This window comes from Podarcis tiliguerta, assembly GCF_965153285.1.
Source record: "Podarcis tiliguerta genome assembly, chromosome: 8".
Taxonomy (NCBI): Eukaryota; Metazoa; Chordata; class Lepidosauria; order Squamata; family Lacertidae; genus Podarcis; species Podarcis tiliguerta.
This window is the reverse complement of record NC_139541.1, coordinates 82348439-82365896: the sequence shown is the minus strand read 5'-3', so window position 1 is coordinate 82365896 and position 17458 is coordinate 82348439. Positions and strand designations below refer to the sequence as shown.

Sequence of the window (17458 nt, the reverse complement as noted above, 5' to 3'; positions counted from 1 at the left end):
TCAAGTTACACTTTCATCAGGGGCAGAATGAAATGGAGGCTAGATCTTAGGTATAAATAGGAAGCAAACATTTTATTCCTTTCAGAAACTGGACCCATCACAAAATGTTTAGTGCATCGAAAATCTGTATGCAAGAGTGGCATGGGTTTTTAATATGTATAGGAATAGCTTTTAAAGTTGTCAACACAGATTTCAATTATGGGCCAGATTCAATAATGCAAAGGGGTGGCTCATTATAATGATGTTTTTCCATCTCTTATTCTCTCAGACCAACACAGAACACAGTAGCAACTGCCCCTATTGAATCAGGTATGCATAAGGTCAGGTTTTATTTAAAAAAAATATTTACTGTCTATACTTTTCAATGAAATAAACAAGGCAGTATCCAACCAATATTATAAAATGTCCTGATATACCCTGAATAGGTAGAATGCTAAGCGGTTGGTGAGAACATGCTTCTACTTGGGATAAGGTTTATTTGTCTGTTTGTTTCTCATTGTTCAAATTTCTAGCCCCTAACTGCATGGAATATAGGATTGGTGAGAGCACTTAATCCTATAGCTTGGGAAGGTTTCTTCTAGTTTTCCTGTTAGGGTATTGGCATTTCATAGTATTATGTGACTGATTGACATCATTTCATTGTACTTCACTGTATATTTTGATGTATTAATGTGCTGTTCACCGCTTTGGGGGCCTTGGGGCAGAAAACAGATATAGAAACCACCATCACAGTAAATAAATAATCCAACAGCAGCAGCACCCCACCCCAAGCTACACAGCACCAAATAATGAAGAAATCAGGACTAGTAAGCCATACCACAAAACAGACTTTCAAAGAAGCGTCTTAGCCCATCATCTGACCATGCCCAATAGGATGGGTCGCTGAATCTTTCAGGGCGGTTTGTTCTGTTATCGGAATACTTCTTAATTAAAAGACACAGTTCTGGGCCTCTGCACCTCACTGGTGGAGGGAACATGCAATAAGGTCACTTCTGATGATAGCAGTGTTACTCTGGCAAGATCTCATACCGAGTACAGTGGTACCTCGGGTTACATGCGCTTCAGGTTACATACGCTTCAGGATACAGTCTCCGCTAACCCAGAAATAGTGCTTCAGGTTAAGAACTTTGCTTTAGGATGAGAACAGAAATCGTGCTCCGGCGGCGGGGCGGCAGCAGGAGGCCCCATTAGCTATAGTGGTGCTTCAGGTTAAGAACAATTTCAGGTTAAGAACGGACCTCCAGAACGAATTAAGTACTTAACCTGAGGTACCACTGTAGTCAATACCTGTTACTATTATAGTGTCTTCTTTGCCAACAGATGAGTGAACCACCATGTATCCTGGACTTGTCCTTTTTATTTTCAACCCTACTAGCATTCGATAATGTTATTATTAATAGTTCTGGATCCAAACCCATGTGTATCAGCTAACATTGGTTAGGCTTTGTGATTTTGCTGCAACATCACAGCACCAGTCCCTATTATGACACCTATTATAAACCTGTCACTCACTACAAATAACTTAAAAGAAAAATAAATAAAAGGCGGTGGCCAACAGATTGTGGTTGAATCCTGACAAGACAGAAGTACTGTTTTGGGGGGACAGGGGGTAGGCTGGTGTGGAGGACTTCCGGGTCCTGAATGGGGTAACTGTGCCCCTGAAGGACCAGATGCGCAGCCTGGGAGTCATTTTGGACTCACAGCTGTCCATGGAGGTGCAGGTCAATTCTGTGTCCAGGGCAGCTGTCTACCAGCTCCATCTGGTACGCAGGATGAGACCCTACCTGCCCACAGACTGTCTCGCCAGAGTGGTGCGTGCTCTAGTTATCTCCCACTTGGACTACTGATATGCACTCTACATGGGGCTACCTTTGAAGGTGACCTGGAAACTACAACTAATCCAGAATGTGGCAGCTAGACTGGTGATTGGGAGCGGCCGAGACCATATAACGCTGGTCCTGAAAGACCTACATTGGCTCCCATTATGTTTCTGAGCACAATTCAAAGTATTGGTGCTGACCTTTAAAGCCCTAAATGGCCTTGGCCCAGGATACCTGAAGGAGCATCTCCACCCCCATTGTTCAGCCAGGACACTGAGGTCCAGCACCGAAGGCCTTTTGGCAGTTCCCTCACTGGGAACTGGTTACAGGGAACCAGGCAGAGGGCCTTCTCAGTGGTAGTGCCCGCCCTGTGGAAAGCCCCCCCCCCCATCAGATGTCAAGGAAATAAACAACTATCTGACTTTTAGAAGACATCTGAAGGCAGCCCTGTTTGGGGAAGTTTTAAATGTTTGATTCTATTTTTAACACTCTGTTGGGAGCCGCGCAGAGTGGCTGGGGAAACCCAGCCAGATGAGCAGGGTATAAATAATAAATTGTTGCTGTTGTCGTTGGTTTCATGGGAATGATTTTTGGACTAGGGAAAGGTTAAGGTTTTCCTCATTTTTGTTTATTTGTTAATTAATTAGTGGGTCTGAGAATGCTTTATTATTTGAGCATGTGTTTTTAATGGGTGTTATATGAAATGTTAATGTATGATTCCCTCCACTCTCCCCACCATGTAATATGCATTGTATATCTTTTTCTTTGTGTAAGTTGCCTGAAGACCTTTGTGAGACAAACAACTAAAAAGTCTAATAAAAAAAGGAACATATTTTTATTGTTTTGTAAACTTCTTCGAGGTTTTCTTACAATCAAGCAGTATACAAATTTTGTGGGGGGGGGGGAATAAATCAGCATAGCATAGCATCAGCAGCATAGCAGACTTCAGCAGGGTTTCCCAAGGTGGTTCATATTTATCCCTTGAGGTTGATTGGACTGTGCTGGGAGGTGGGGAATAAAGATCATGGGGTTGAAAAGGGTCTCGAATGGAAAAGAAGTTTACAAGGTATTGTGCAAAAAAAGAAAAAAAAGAAAAGAAAAAAGGAACTATGAGCCTCAGAAATAACGGGCATTGGCCTATGCAGAGTGTATCTCCCTTGCCAATTAGGAAGCTCTTATTTAGTAAGATAAGGGACGCGGGTGGCGCTGTGGGTTAAACCACAGAGCCTAGGGATTGCCGATCAGAAGGTCAGCGGTTCAAACCCCTGTGATGGGGTGAGCTCCCGTTGCTCAGTCCCGGCTCCTGCCAACCTAGCAGTTTGAAAGCACGTCAAAGTGCAAGTAGATAAATAGGTACCGCTCTGGGGGGAAGGTATAAACGGCGTTTCCGTGTGCTGCTTTGGTTCGCCAGAAGCGGCTTAGTCATGCTGGCCATATGACCCGGAAGCTGGACGCCGGCTCCCTCGGCCAATAAAGTGAGATGAGCGCCGCAACCCCAGAGTCGGCCATGACTGGACCTAATAGTCAGGGTCTCTTTAACTTTTATTTAGTAAGATGGTTCTACAATACAACAGTATTCCCAGACCATGCTGCCTTATTGTTTTGCTCCCTTTTTTTTTGTTTTATGACTCCTAGTAAAGGTGACTAATGATCAATGAATGTTGATTATATACTGATATTTCTTAACTTTTTTCTGAACTTGGGTTGGGGTTGATGACAACCTTATAAGCTATTCAAAGGGTCAATGAATTCAGAAGTTTAGAAATGCTGGATTAGAGCATAGGCGACCATGGGTGCCATACAGGCAACAGGGATTCGTGCCAAACCCATGGAGGAGCTTTGAGCTCAGATTCCAGATCTGGGGAAAATATGTCCTACCAGGATAGGAGGACAGGGTACAAGCACTCTTGGGTTATACTCTTGATTCTTCTGTTAAGCTTTTGTGTCCTTGGAGAAGCCACTTCACCTCTCCATGACTCTGTTTACCAATCAGAATATACTTGACAGCCTCCCAGGAGAGCTGCGAAGCTTGACTAATTAATGACTAAAAGGGAACCTAGAAGCCTCTTGGGAGTAAATCTAATATGTAGAAATCAGGTGTTCTTAGCATGATAGTTTCCATTTTAAAATTCTACGAGACAAGAAAAACATAATAACCTTAGATTTTAAAAATTGCAGCCGTTTCTCATATATTCCAAATTCTGAAAGCTTTCAGCAGCAGAAGCAGATCGGCTCTGTGCTCTTTTATAGTTTAGAACAAAAACCTGCATAAGAAGGAACAACTACCTGACTTCTGTAAGTGAGGAGCAAAATCATAACTAGCACTTGAGGAATATGTTGCTTAAGTAAGGCTGGGAACCAGCAAGGAATTAGGTATACATGAAAGCAATGAATTCAGTGAGATGAAGTGTGCCTTGTATTTGCTATGTCATGGAAATCAAAGGGATAGTTAAGTCCTGGGCAAGAGTAAATACTATTGTGGTATGTAGTTCCCTGTGGGACGCGGGTGGCGCTGTGGGTAAAACCTCAGCGCCTAGGACTTGCCGATCAGAAGGTCGGCGGTTCGAATCCCCGCGGCGGGGTGCGCTCCCGTCGTTCGGTCTCAGCGCCTGCCAACCTAGCAGTTCGAAAGCACCTTCGGGTGCAAGTAGATAAATAGGGACCGCTTACCAGCGGGAAGGTAAACGGCGTTCCGTGTGCTGTGCTGGCTCTCCAGATGCAGCTTGTCACGCTGGCCACGTGACCCGGAAGTGTCTGCGGACAGCGCTGGCTCCCGGCCTCTAGAGTGAGATGAGCGCACAACCCTAGAGTCTGACAAGACTGGCCCATACGGGCAGGGGTACCTTTACCTTTACCTTATGTAGTTCCCTTGGTAACTTTACCATTTAACCGACAGTCAAGTTATATCATGGATGTGCCAACTTTTAGGAGAAAGGGATGTGAGTGGTGCTGTGGTCTAAACCACTGAGCCTCATGGGCTTGCCGATCAGAAGGTTGGCAGTTTGAATGCGCCTGGTGGGGTGAGCTCCTGTTAACTGTCCCAGCTTCTGCCAACCTTGCAGTTCAAAAGCATGTGAGCACAAGTAGATGAATAGGTACTGCTACGACGGGAAGGTAAATGGCATTTCCGTGCACTCTGGTTTCTGTCACGGTGTTCCATTGCGCCAGAAGCAGGTTAGTCATGCTGGTCACATGACCTGGAAAGCTGTTTGTGGACAAACGCCAGGTCCCTCGGCCTGAAGCGAGATGAGGGCCGCACCCCATAGTTGCCTTTGACTGGACGTAACCGTCCAGGGGTCCTTTACCTTACCTTACCTTACCACTGACAATTAATTACAAGATTCCTGATTACAGTTTCATTCTTTTAGAAGTCAAATGAGTGAGGAGAAAGAGAGATAGCCTGAGAAACAACTGACTCATGCTACTGTACTTCCTGTTTCATGTCACACAGTTTTTTCAGAAAGGACTAGCTTCCAAGTACTTTACATCAACAATATTGTACAAGCCAACTGTTGTTTTCATGTTTCCGAGTTCTCTTTGTAAAAGCTCTCAATAGAGCAAGAACAGTACATATAACTTTATATGATCACCTTCATAGCTACTCATTACTTCGCTGTTTAACCATCTCTTGACTTAATATTCTTAATACTTGAGGCTTATAAACACTAATGAATCTACCACCAAGCCTGATCTGCTTTTTATATACCACCACCAAGCCATGCCTGGTGTGCTTCTCACCCTTTCACAATTTTTCCTTCCTGTTTGAAGATTTACTGTATTCTCTGATAGCCAGAAAAAGATGTCTGAGCTAAACATTTTACTTTAAAAGAAACACCATATTTTAAAAAGTTGGGGGAAAAGTTTGCCTGAAATCTGCTCACAGGCAAATTGAATCCTATTAAGTTAGCTATTATTCTTTATGTATTCTACATATGCTTTCCTTTTGTTATTTCGGTGTAAACAGGCAAAGATTATCTTATGCACAAGTTCCATTTACCCTCAGAAATTATGCCATAATTTCTATACTTAGTCTAATCTTACAAAACAAGCTGTTTCTTCCACTCCCTGTGACATCCACCAACCAATTTCTGACTCTTTTACTAATTTACATAGGGTAATTTGCATAGGGCAATTAAGCTAATTTACATAGGACAATTTTACTAGCAAAATTTACTTAGAGAGTGATTTAATTTGGCATATTTTACTTGCATTTAGTAAACAAAACTAAAAATGTTGACACTGCCAAGTTTGACTAAAATGGCATTTGCAATTGGCATTCATTCATTCATTGTTGTTATTGTTATTTATTCAATTTATATACCACCATTTATCAAAAGATCCTAGGGCGGTGTACAACATTAAGAACAAATTTTATGGAGCATAATAATAAAATATAATAAAAAACATAATAATAGATAGTATAATAACATAATAATCATAGTAACAGTCCCCCCGATCAGCTTTAACAAAAACTACCGGTATTTAATGGCCAAAGACCTGAGTCTTTTGCCTAGCATCTGAAGACATGTAATGATAGTGCCAGGGAAGTCTCTCTGACAAGAGCACTCCACTGACAGGGTGCCACCACCAAAAAGGCCTCATGTTGTGGCCCTCCAAATCCCCCGGGGAGGGGGGACATAAAGAAGGGCCTTGGATGACAAGCGCGGAGTCCGGGTTGGTTCATAAATTTATGAGACAGAATATTTTCTGTGGAGGGAAAAACTTAAAATGATTCTGCCCTAGATGACTTACACTAACAAGCTTTCCCTTGTTCAGACATAACAAGTAACTGACATTAGTTGAAAACAGGAGTAAAAGCTTCTGATATTCTCCTATGGACTTAGAGAAATATTTGCAGGAGCCAGAGGCTTATGCATGTAATGCTAAACTAGGGTTAATATGTGCAAATGCAACTAGTACCAGTGTCAGAGCTCCTGCCAACCCAGCAGTTCGAAAGCACGTCAAGTGCAAGTAGATAAATAGGTACCGCTCCTGCGAGAAGGTAAACGGCGTTTCCGTGCGCTGCTCTGGTTCGCCAGAAGCATCTTAGTCATGCTGGCCACATGACCCAGAAGCTGTACGCCGGCTCCCTTGGCCAGTTAATAATAATAATAATAATAATAATAATAATAATAATTTATACGCCGCCCATCTGGCTGGGTTTTTCCAGCCACTCTAGGTGGCTTCCAACAGAATATTAAAATACAATAACCTATTAAACATTAAAAGCTTCCCTAAACAGGGCTGCCTTCAGATGTCTTCTAAAAGTCTGATAGTTGTTTTTCTCTTTAACATCCAGTGGGAGGGTGTTCCACAGGGCAGGTGCCACTATCGAGAAGGCCCTCTGCCTGGCTCCCTATAACTTGGCTTCTCGCAGCGAGGGAACAGCCAGAAGGCCCTCAGCACTGGACCTCAGTGTCTGGGCAGTGTCCAGGCAGTAAAGCAAGATGCACACCGCAACCCCAGAGTCGTCCGCGACTGGACCTAATGGTCAGGGGTCCCTTTACCTTTACCTTACCAATGTCAGAGAGGCAAGAGTTCTCCCAGGTTTTATCTATTCTTATAGGTATAGGTGCAGAGGATCCCTCCTCAGAGGCTAAGATTCATCTAAACCCTGAATCTGGGACCTGGCTGCCGGTTTTCTGTTTTCAGCATTTTGCAGAGCACACAGCTATGCTCACCAAGTAAGTTCACCTTTTCTTGGTGTTCCTTGCCTAGACATACAAGGCTCTCCCCTCTGAAGAAAGTAGTGAAGTAGCTTTTAAATAGGGCAGCAATCAGAAAATGACCAAAATGCTTACACACACCTCAAGGCAAATATATTTACAGTGGTACCTCCAGTTACGAACTTAATTCGTTCCGGAGGTCCATTCTTAACTCGACACCATTCTTAACATGAAGCGCCCTTTCGCTAATGGGGCCTCCTGCTGCCGCCCCGCAACTTTCGCTCGCATCCTGGGGCAAAGATAGCTACCGGGAGCATCTACTTCCTGGTCAGCGAAGCTCGTTACCCGAAGCGTTTGTAAGGAGGACGATACATAACCCGAGGTTCCACTGTATAGAAGAGCATACAAGTGAAATCAGCTCAGCTGTACTGAGCTGAGCAGGCAAGAGGCATATTTTTCTCCCTCTGTTCTGTTGCATTCTGATAAGGTGCTTATGCAATGCTTAAATCTCATTTTAATTGTGACAAACCACTTTCTGTTAATGGATTAAAGAACTGAAGGAAGGATTTGTATTATTTATATAGTTAATTATTTTCATTTCTCTCCCCTTCACCCACATCTAGAACACATGTTTTACTGACACTAGTCTGGTTGCAGTTCATCCACATACACCCCCACCACTTTGAGGTTTCATACATCTGATCCCGTCTTGCTGTCACAGGCAAATATTTCTGATATCTCCCCTGGAGGATTTGTTGCATTACTCACACAGAGCAAAAGTACAACTGCGCTTACTCATGCTTTGTAAATATTCTTGAATATAAGCATTAGGCAGAGCTGGGAGACACTTCCACAAAGCACTTCTACAAGCACGCAAGGCATGCAGAGGGGAAAATGAAATCCATCAAAACACTTTTCAATTAAAGGGTTATTAAATAGAAGGGGGGAGAAGAGAAGGGGAGTTGCATCCATTTTATTTCTCAATGTTCAGGTTAACTATTTTTTATTTTAAAATATTGTGATGGCTAAGAAACCATAATGAGGCACCACAATCCTGGGACTACTTGTGAGTAAGTGGTTTCAGGAGAGCAGCCAAACTCTTGAAGAGGAAAAAAAGATCAGAGCCAAGAATGGGGCTCTTATTTTCCAAATGATGGTTTGCTAAATTTGGAAGGAATTAGATTAAAAAAAAAAAAGAAGACAAAAATATGTTTATTGTAGTGTAGCCCAGATTCTAAGAAAGAAAAATGTTCCTATGCCCTTACTTTCTTTCTGCATCAAATGTTATTTCTCGTTTTTATTTATCAGAACAGAGGAGAACATATTTTTGGCAACAGGAATGTTTAAATGTTTCGGTAACAGCTGTGCAAATGCATACTGAATTGACTGTAATAATATTAGGAGCCGAGCTACAGTTTCTTTTGCAGCTTCTCATTCCGTTCAAAGCAGGGAGAAGCTTACTGCCAACAGTAGTTCCAACTCGATTTATTATGCGATAACACTTGATGTTAAGTCTATTTTTAGAACTCATATGCGCGTGCGCCACACACTTGTGAAACCAGGAAGAGGCAACAAAGCAAGGAAAAAAGGAAAAAAACCTTCCAGTGACACAATCTGCAGTGGAGGTGATACTGAAGCCTCCATCTGCAACACAGTGACAAAACAAACAAACAAGTCCTCCCAGATGTTTGAAACTCTCTTGCTTACTAGGCTTTCACTGCTAAACAATAGCAATAGCTAAACCGTGGCGCAGAGAATGGTCTGAGGGACATGATACAGCTTTACTGTAAGCTCCCTGGAAGAGAGACATGATGATGATGATGATGATGATGATGATGATGATGATTACTATTAAAAGCATGTATGCCATGCTTTTCTAGTACATTTTGAAGATTCTGAACTTAGAGTAAGTAAAAGTGATAAGTGAAGCAGCATTATCAACAATGGGACATGGGTGGTGCTGACCACAGAGCCTAGGGCTTGCTGATCAGAAGGTCGGCGGTTTGAAGTTCCCGTTGTTTGGTCCCAGCTCCTGCCAACTTAGCAGTTTGAAAGGACTTCAAAGCGTAAGTAGATAAATAGGTACTGCTCCAGCGGGAAGGTCATATCTGTGCGCTGCTCTGGTTTGCCAGAAGCGGCTTAGTCATGCTGGCCACATGACCTGGAAGCTGTCTGCAGACAAATGCCGGCTCCCTCAACCTCTAGAGTGAGATGAATGCGCAACTCCAGAGTTGTCTGCAACTGGACCTAGCGGTCAGGGGTACCTTTACCTATTATCAACAACATGGAAAGTCAGGAGAAGCCCCAAAGCTCTGGCCAGGGCCATAGGAGCCAATTATTAGGGGCCAAGGTCCCTTTGGCTCCCCCAATAAAATATTTGAGGGGACTGCTCCCCCCCAGTTTATGGGCATTACCACTCAAATGGTGCGCATGCACCATGTCTTGTGATCAATTATGCGGGGCAGGGCTTACCTGCCCCCTCCAATATCTTATTCAAGTTGGCACCTCTGGCTAGGGCCATCTCTCAGGTGCTTATTTTACATAATACTTTCTCATAGCAGCCTAGAGGAAGAGGGGAAACCGGTTTGTATGAAGCCAAATGATTTGTCCAGGTAGCCAAGTATTGCCTACTCCTGAATCTCCTGTTTCCCTGGCAAATGTCTTCCCCATCATCTGCTACCTGATCCTTTCAAGTGGAGATACCAAGGACTGAACATAGGGCTTTCTGCATGAAAAACATGTGCTACTACTGAGCTATGGTCCTTCGCAAAAGAGAGCAAGCAGAATGTACAACCTGCACCTGCGGGGCCTAGTGGCTGCCATGCCCCATTAAAGTGTGTTGGCAAATTTCACTTCAGAATTAACTTTTCCATACATCTTAGGAAAGCATGCAAGTCACTTTTTGTTCTTCCTTATTTTGAATAATAGAGGAAGTTAATCCTCTGAGTATTCCATATCAACATAATTAGAGGTTGCAATTAAAGTACATCGTCTTACGGGGGCGGGGGAATTCTGTGCTAACATACAGTCTATTGGATACTTAGGCATGTAAGAATACTTCTCAGGCATGGCTTTTTCATGCAGATAGTAAGCCCAAGAGGGTCATCTCTGGAAAGCTAACAGCTTGTTAGGTAGGTAAATGTCACCTACGATTGCCAACAGGAGGCAGTGTAATTAGCATAGAACTGCGAGGCAACTTTGGAAGCCAGGAGGAAAACGTATTTTGTGACTGAGGCTGAAATCTGCAGAATTCGCAGCCTGGCATACTTGAGAAGGCTTAGCCCCACTGGCTCCAAATGGGGAAAAGCTGGCTTATGTTTATGGCTCCTGGATAGCAGAAAATCAGATCAAGAGCAGTGTGTGTAACAGGAATGCAGCACTTCCTGCAGGTATTAACCCTTCAGTATCCTTACTAGGAGCTTACTATGTCAACCCAAAGGATGTATCACTCTATCCAAGTTGCCAACTTTTGATGTGGTGAAGACACTTTGTGCCTCCAATCTGGCCCTATAGCTTTGCTATTCCTGGCGGCACTGTTGCCCCTCCCCTCAACACACTTCTCAGAAGAATATATGTGAGCCAGCCTTACCTGCACACAAACCTACTCCCAAACTGAGACATTCAATTCACCATTCTTTTCTACGGCCCTCTCTGCACTTCCCTCCAAGACCTTGTATGAGTTTCAACAAGTATCCCGAAGAATTATACAGCTAGATCCACCCACTAAATACTGTATGTATTTGAATTCTATTTCTGAAAACACCAGTCTCACATATAACATGATAGGCAATATCTGAAATGGAGGACAGTTTCAAAAACAGCTTGTGATGTGGCATGTGGATCTGCAGTTGAAAGGTGGGAAAGGGCAAAGACAAAAATCCCACTACGTGGGCGTCAGGGCTGTCTTAAGCATAGGCGGTGCCGGGGTGCAAAGATCCGCCCGGCGGCCCCCCCCCAAAGTTGCCCAGTCCCAGGCACGCAGGAGGGCAGAGCCGGCCGGCCACCTCAGCATCTCACTGGCTCTGTTGCCCCCGAACTTGTGGCGCAGAGCTGTCCGCAGCAGAAGAGCCCGCCGCGGTGCTCCAACTGACGGGTGGGCTCTTTCCCAGACTCAACTCTCAGGCCCCGGACTCTCGGCCTGGCACCCCTGAGAGCCTGGCGCCTGGGTACCCCACACCCCTAGCAACTATGGGTAAGACGGCCCTGGCAGGCGTACACCCACACCTAACCTACACCCCTTCTGTTGTGCCGAAAGCAGTTCTTTGGAACTTGGTCACTGTGGGTTGTAGCCAATGCAGTAATAAGTTAAAGTCACTTAGCAGTATACTTGTTCTGCTGGTAAAATGTTTTGCACAAGCAAACACTTACGCAAGAGAATGCATAAGCAGGTTGCTGGCAATTCTGTTCTGCGATAGACTACACAACCTGTTGCATGAGTTCCCACTATTGCTACTGTCATGCTGGATTCTTCTGTTATACATTAAAACTCACCTGTCAGCTAGCACAAGAAATACAACCCTGCGTCCTGAATGTGGTTGCTGCTCTCCCATTCAAACTTCACTGAAAACCTCAATGTCATGTTTCCACACGAATCTCATGGTTGTAGCCTGACCTTTCTTTCCTCCATAGAGCAGCTAATCTGCTGCCTTTGCTTGGCTTCCTTTTCTTTTTAAACAGAATCACACCTAGCAGTCCAATGCTGTGGAATACTACCCCTCTAATGGTTATCCAGGGGTAAAGCTGATCTTGGTCTTATACACGAGCACATAATGGGCATTTGTACACATCACAAAGTTGCCCTTTCTGAATCTGTCCAACGTGGAAACAGAAGCAGCTGGTTATCCTTCAAAGAAGATCAGCAGACACTTGGGAAGGTGACAACAGGAAAGGAGAAAATAAAAGAAGCGCCCTGCTGGATCAGACCACAAAGTATGCCTAGTCTAGCAACCTGTTCCCCCACAGAGGCTACCTGTATCTTCTGGAAAACGTACAAGCAAGAAAAGGTGACTGTTCTGTTGCGCCTTTTAGAAGTGGTAAGCCAGGAGGTGCCACAACATAGCCCTTAACAGACTATGAGTTTGCCTAATCCCCCTTTAAAGCCATCTTATTGGCACCACCCTATTGGTTGACACCGAATTCTGTACACGGATGAGAGTTGTGGTTTTGCCACTTCACTTGTGGATCCTATGGTGGTAGCAGCCATCCTCCAAATGCTCACACACAACCACTTTGACCAACCAATACTTGTAAGTGTGAGGCTTTGTGTGCGACCGAGACAGAGGTAACAGAAGCAACCCAAAGTCTTCCTGGATTATGTCTGAAGTAGTACAACTATTGGTCCAAGGTACATCACAGAGCACAGCATGGGGTTAAAAGATCTCAAATGATCTCCTCAAATTGATGATATTCTTATAAATAATGCGGGGCTAGACAGACCTTTCTCTGAGCTATTTCTTGTGTTCCTAAGCTAGGAACAATGGACATATATTAGTTATGCCTCAGAGATTCAGTGTATGTACACGTTGTAATTTTTAAAACACGTTGGTCTACCACAGGAATTTCTCTCTCTCGCTTTTTTTTTTTTTAAGTACACCATGTAAGCTTCAAAGCCCAAACCTTTTCTAGACCCTCAAGCTACCCAACCTTTCAAGGCCTAAGTGACAAATCCAGAAGACTAGTCAAGAAAAAGTTGGGGAGGACTTGCTCCCCTCTTTACCAGGTGCAGCTATAAAAAGTAGTTCCCCTTAAGCATCCTTTAGCTCCAACCCCACAGTAAAAGTAAGGTAAGGTAAAGGACCCCTGGATGGTCAAGTCCAGTCAAAGGTGACCATGGGGTGTGGTGCTCATCTAGCTTCATGCCAAGGGAGCTGGCATTTGTCCACAGGCAGCTTTTCTGGGTCATGTGACCAGCATGACTAAACCGCTTCTGGCACAATGGAACACAGTGACGGAAGTCAGAGTGCACGGAAACGACGTTTACCTTTCTGCTGCAGCAGTACCTATTTATCTACGTGCACTGGCGTGCTTTCAAACTGCCAAGTTGGCAGGAGCTGGGACAGAGCAATGGGAGCTCACCCCATCACAAGGATTCAAACTGCCGACCTTCCGATCCGCAAGCCCAAGAGGCTCAGTGGTTTAGACCACAGCACTACCCACGTCCCTGCAAGGGCAGTAGACAGCAACAAAAGTGCTGCTGCTGGTGTTGCTGTTTTGATGGTCAGCGTAATTGTTTTGCTTTTTACTTTTTCTAATATGCCTTGACTTTCTCTGCAAAATGGAAAATAATAAAACAAACAAATGTAACTCAACATGGGGAACCTATCAGCTCCAGGAATCTGTTCCAGCCAGTGGGGCCAGCGGTTGAGGATGATGGGAGTTGCTATCCAGTAATATCTGGAGGGCTAAAGGTTTTCCAGCCCTGATCTAACGTTTGCTTGATGGGTAAAAAGGTAAAGGTAAAGGACCCCTCACAGCTAAGTCCAGTCGCAGATGAGCTCATCTTGCTTTGGAGGGTGAGGGAGCCAGCGTTTGTCTGCAGACAGTTTTTTCAGGTCATGCGGCTAGCCTGACAAGCCGCTTCTGGCGCAACGGAGCACCGAATAGGAGCAGTACCTATTTATCTACTTGCACTTGAGTGCTTTCAAACTGCTAGGATGGCAGGAGCTGGGACCGAGCAACGGGAGCTCAACCCGTCACAGGGATTCGAACCGTCGACCTTCTGATCGGCAAGCCCAAGAGGCTCAGTAGTTTATTTTAGATGCAATTTTTCTATTACTATGTTAGTAAGATAGCATTATGCAATTAACAGAACAGAATGCTTCTGATTTGGGTTACAAACTTCCTATTGCTGCTTTTACTAGCAGCTTGGCATGTAGAAATTCAGCTAGCAATGCTTTTCCCACTTGAAACCTTTCTGTTTACCTGCCACATTTTTCATGTTAGGCTGCTCCTAAAGAAGCCTTGCATTGAAGCACTAGCCTGGAAGTCATTGGTGACCAGGAACTACATGCATATGAAATTTCACATAGGCAACTGGGGAGAGATGAAGGAAGGACAGAGTTGTTCCTGCTCCTCACTGCACCCAGCATAGAAATGATGTGGAATTCTCCATCCCTCCTCTACCAACCCCCAGGAAGCTAGTAAAAATAAAATAAAATTGCACAGTAGTAATTTATATTTACAAGGTTGTGTTAAAAAGCAAAGGAGCAGGACTAAGGCTGGTGTAGTAGCACTAGTATGATGAAGATGGGGTAGGAATTAGAAGGAATGGATATATAGCAAGTTACACAACTGAAGACCTCAGGCTATGTGAGAAACTCACATTTGCAGCATGGCAGCAAAAATATGAAAACAAAAGTTGCATCTCAGTTGCCAGACTAAATTACTGTGTAATTTGAGAGCTACTGTACCATCTGATTTATAAAAGAGATTCCCCCGCCTCACTCCTCCCCAAAAAGGCTTGCTATTTACATCATGGTGTAAATGTGAAAGCAGAATTGCTTTTATGTTTGGAAATTACTGTCTCTCTCTGTTTCTGATGTAATGAACAAACCAATCTTAGTTGATGAAGTATCCCAGTGTAAGTACTTAAAGAGAAATAAAAGTTTCTTAACTGGGTTATACAGCAGTTCATTTGCAGGGGTTATGAAAGGCTTGCCTAGAATATTTCATTTATGTTAAGTCGGTTCAAGGAACTGTGCTGTGTTGTGGTAAATATAACTTGTATTCTATGAAGCTGGTGGAAGTGAAGCTGATTCCCCACTTTTCTCTTTCTGCAAGTGTTCACTTTTTTCTTTCTTTCTTTTTTGCTGCTGTGCCATTGCTTTTCAGAAAGTAATAATAAAAGAACTCACCAGATACTGCATACATCTGTTATTTTATTAAGTCAAGCTAGGGAGCCCATTTAAAGCTCCACAATTTAAGCAATAGGAGCAGCTGCTATTTCCTTGATGACTAGATTCATGCATTACAAAACTAGCTGATCTCCAAACACAGGGTTTCTTGGAGCCAAGTAGGCAAAAGAAAGTTTTAAAAATATCAGCACACACAGCGGTAATGTGGGTGTCAATCTTAAGAGGGGTTTCCTGAAAAGAATGAAACCTTAGCAATGTCTTCCCCCACTCACTCCACCACCAGGTCAACTTGGCTTATATTTGTTGATTTGGCACAGCACAACAATGAGTACAAAAGCAACTGCATTTGTCTGGAGATTTCATTAATAGTATTTATATTAGTATTTATATCAGTGTTTCTACTCAGCACTCCACATGCTTCATGTACATGTCACAGGAAGGAGCATACAGATGAGGATTTCAAATGCTAACCAATAATTCCCTGTACACATTGTACACATTTAGCAATGGAAAAGCCTGTTCTGATTATCATCTTATAGAGGTTGGATAGCCATCTATCATGGATGCTTTAGCGCAGATTCCTGCATTGCAGAAGGTTGGACTAGATGACCCTTGGGGTCCCTTCCAACTCTATGATTATATGAAAAGAGAAAAGGAAATATTCCAAGAAAGGGGAGGAGATAAAAAGACAGTCAACAAACAGCGGAACACCACAATAAAAATATATAGTATAAAGCCCATTTGTGATGACAAAATTTTCATAGTATCTGATTTCAGTTGAAAAGTTGCATATTGTTATTGGTTTCTCAGCTTAACACATTGCACAGTAATAAAGCAAGGAAACTCTAATGGCAACCAACCTGCTTGATTTGCCAATAAAAATCAGGATACTGACAACTATAAAACCCATCAATCTGAACTGTTTTAACCATGGACAATTCCCAAGATATTCAAAAGCATGAACAAGTTCGCCCTGAACACAATGTTTAGTACGGCTCTCCTTTTTAAAAGATTATATATATGGGCCTCGCTCTGGCACCTTTATGATCCTTCAAGACTTTCCTACCATATTTAATGTGAAACATGACAGTCAACAAACCAACAACAACAAAGGATTTCACTTTATGATTCCCCCTAAAAGTTAATGCCTTGTGCAGTAGTATTTTTAAACGGCAGAACTAACAGCAGTGCTTGACAAAAGTTATTCTACTTTGTAAATTAAAGAGATGGACTGGAGAACTTAGTATTAGTTCATGCAAGACATTGTCTTCCAAAAATATTTTAGAGCAGATGAGACATGTAAGTACAAGGTGATAAATAAACCCTTTCCTCATTTGCAGATAGCCCCCTGAAGCCTATTGCCCTAGGAGACTTTCGGGAAACTCAAAAGAACAATGTTAAGCAATGTGGTCTATTATTGCCCTGTTCACCATTCTTTAAACATCTGGATTCTTGCACTAGCCATTACAGGAGAAAACATATATATGCAATTACAGAATTCCACTATAGGGTTGTGAATGGTTCTAAACCAAGTCAGTGGGAGCAAGCTGGAGAATCATTGTGGGTGGGACTCCAGAGATATTGGGAACATTTTATTAAAGCATGCTCAAGGTGGTTAACAACCTAAAGTCTGGTAAGAACATATAAAATAAAATCACTTAAAACCTACAGTGCCTGAATGTTCTTATCCTCTTCTAAAGACTGGGACAAGTAAAAATGTCTTTGAATACCACCTGAAGATGGAAGGGATTGCCTAATCTCCCCAGGAAGGGAGTTCCAGGGGGACCACCTGGCCATCTGGAGTAGTAGCACTGCAAGAAGAGCTTTTACCTCCGATTGTAAACTGTGTTTTGGGAGACAAGGAGGAAGGTCCTCTTTCAGGCACTTGGGTCTCAAATCATTTTAGGGCTTTGTATACTAGTGGGTGGAGCTGTGGTCTAAACCACTGAGCCTAGGGCTTGCGGATTGGAAGGTCGGCGGTTCGAATCCCCGCAACGGGGTGAGCTCCCATTGCTTGGTCCCAGCTCCTGCCAACCTAGCAGTTCAAAAACACATCAAATTGCAAGTAGATAAATAGGTACAGCTCTGTCGGGAAGGTAAATGGCATTTCCATGCGCTG

At 43.4% G+C, this 17458-nt stretch overlaps 1 protein-coding gene across 9 annotated transcripts in view; it reads right to left on the bottom strand.

The window, feature by feature from the left end:
• BICRA (BRD4 interacting chromatin remodeling complex associated protein) overlaps positions 1-17458 on the bottom strand; it is a 98251-nt gene that overhangs the window by 44541 nt on the left and 36252 nt on the right. For 2 of the 9 annotated variants that reach the window (XM_083454699.1, XM_083454702.1), the window contains exon 1: positions 11978-12125. The exons of the other annotated variants lie outside the window; for them this stretch is intronic. The gene's annotated coding sequence lies outside the window, so the exon portion shown is untranslated. Of the gene's footprint in view, positions 1-11977; positions 12126-17458 lie in introns of those variants that run through there. 9 annotated transcript variants of the gene reach the window in all.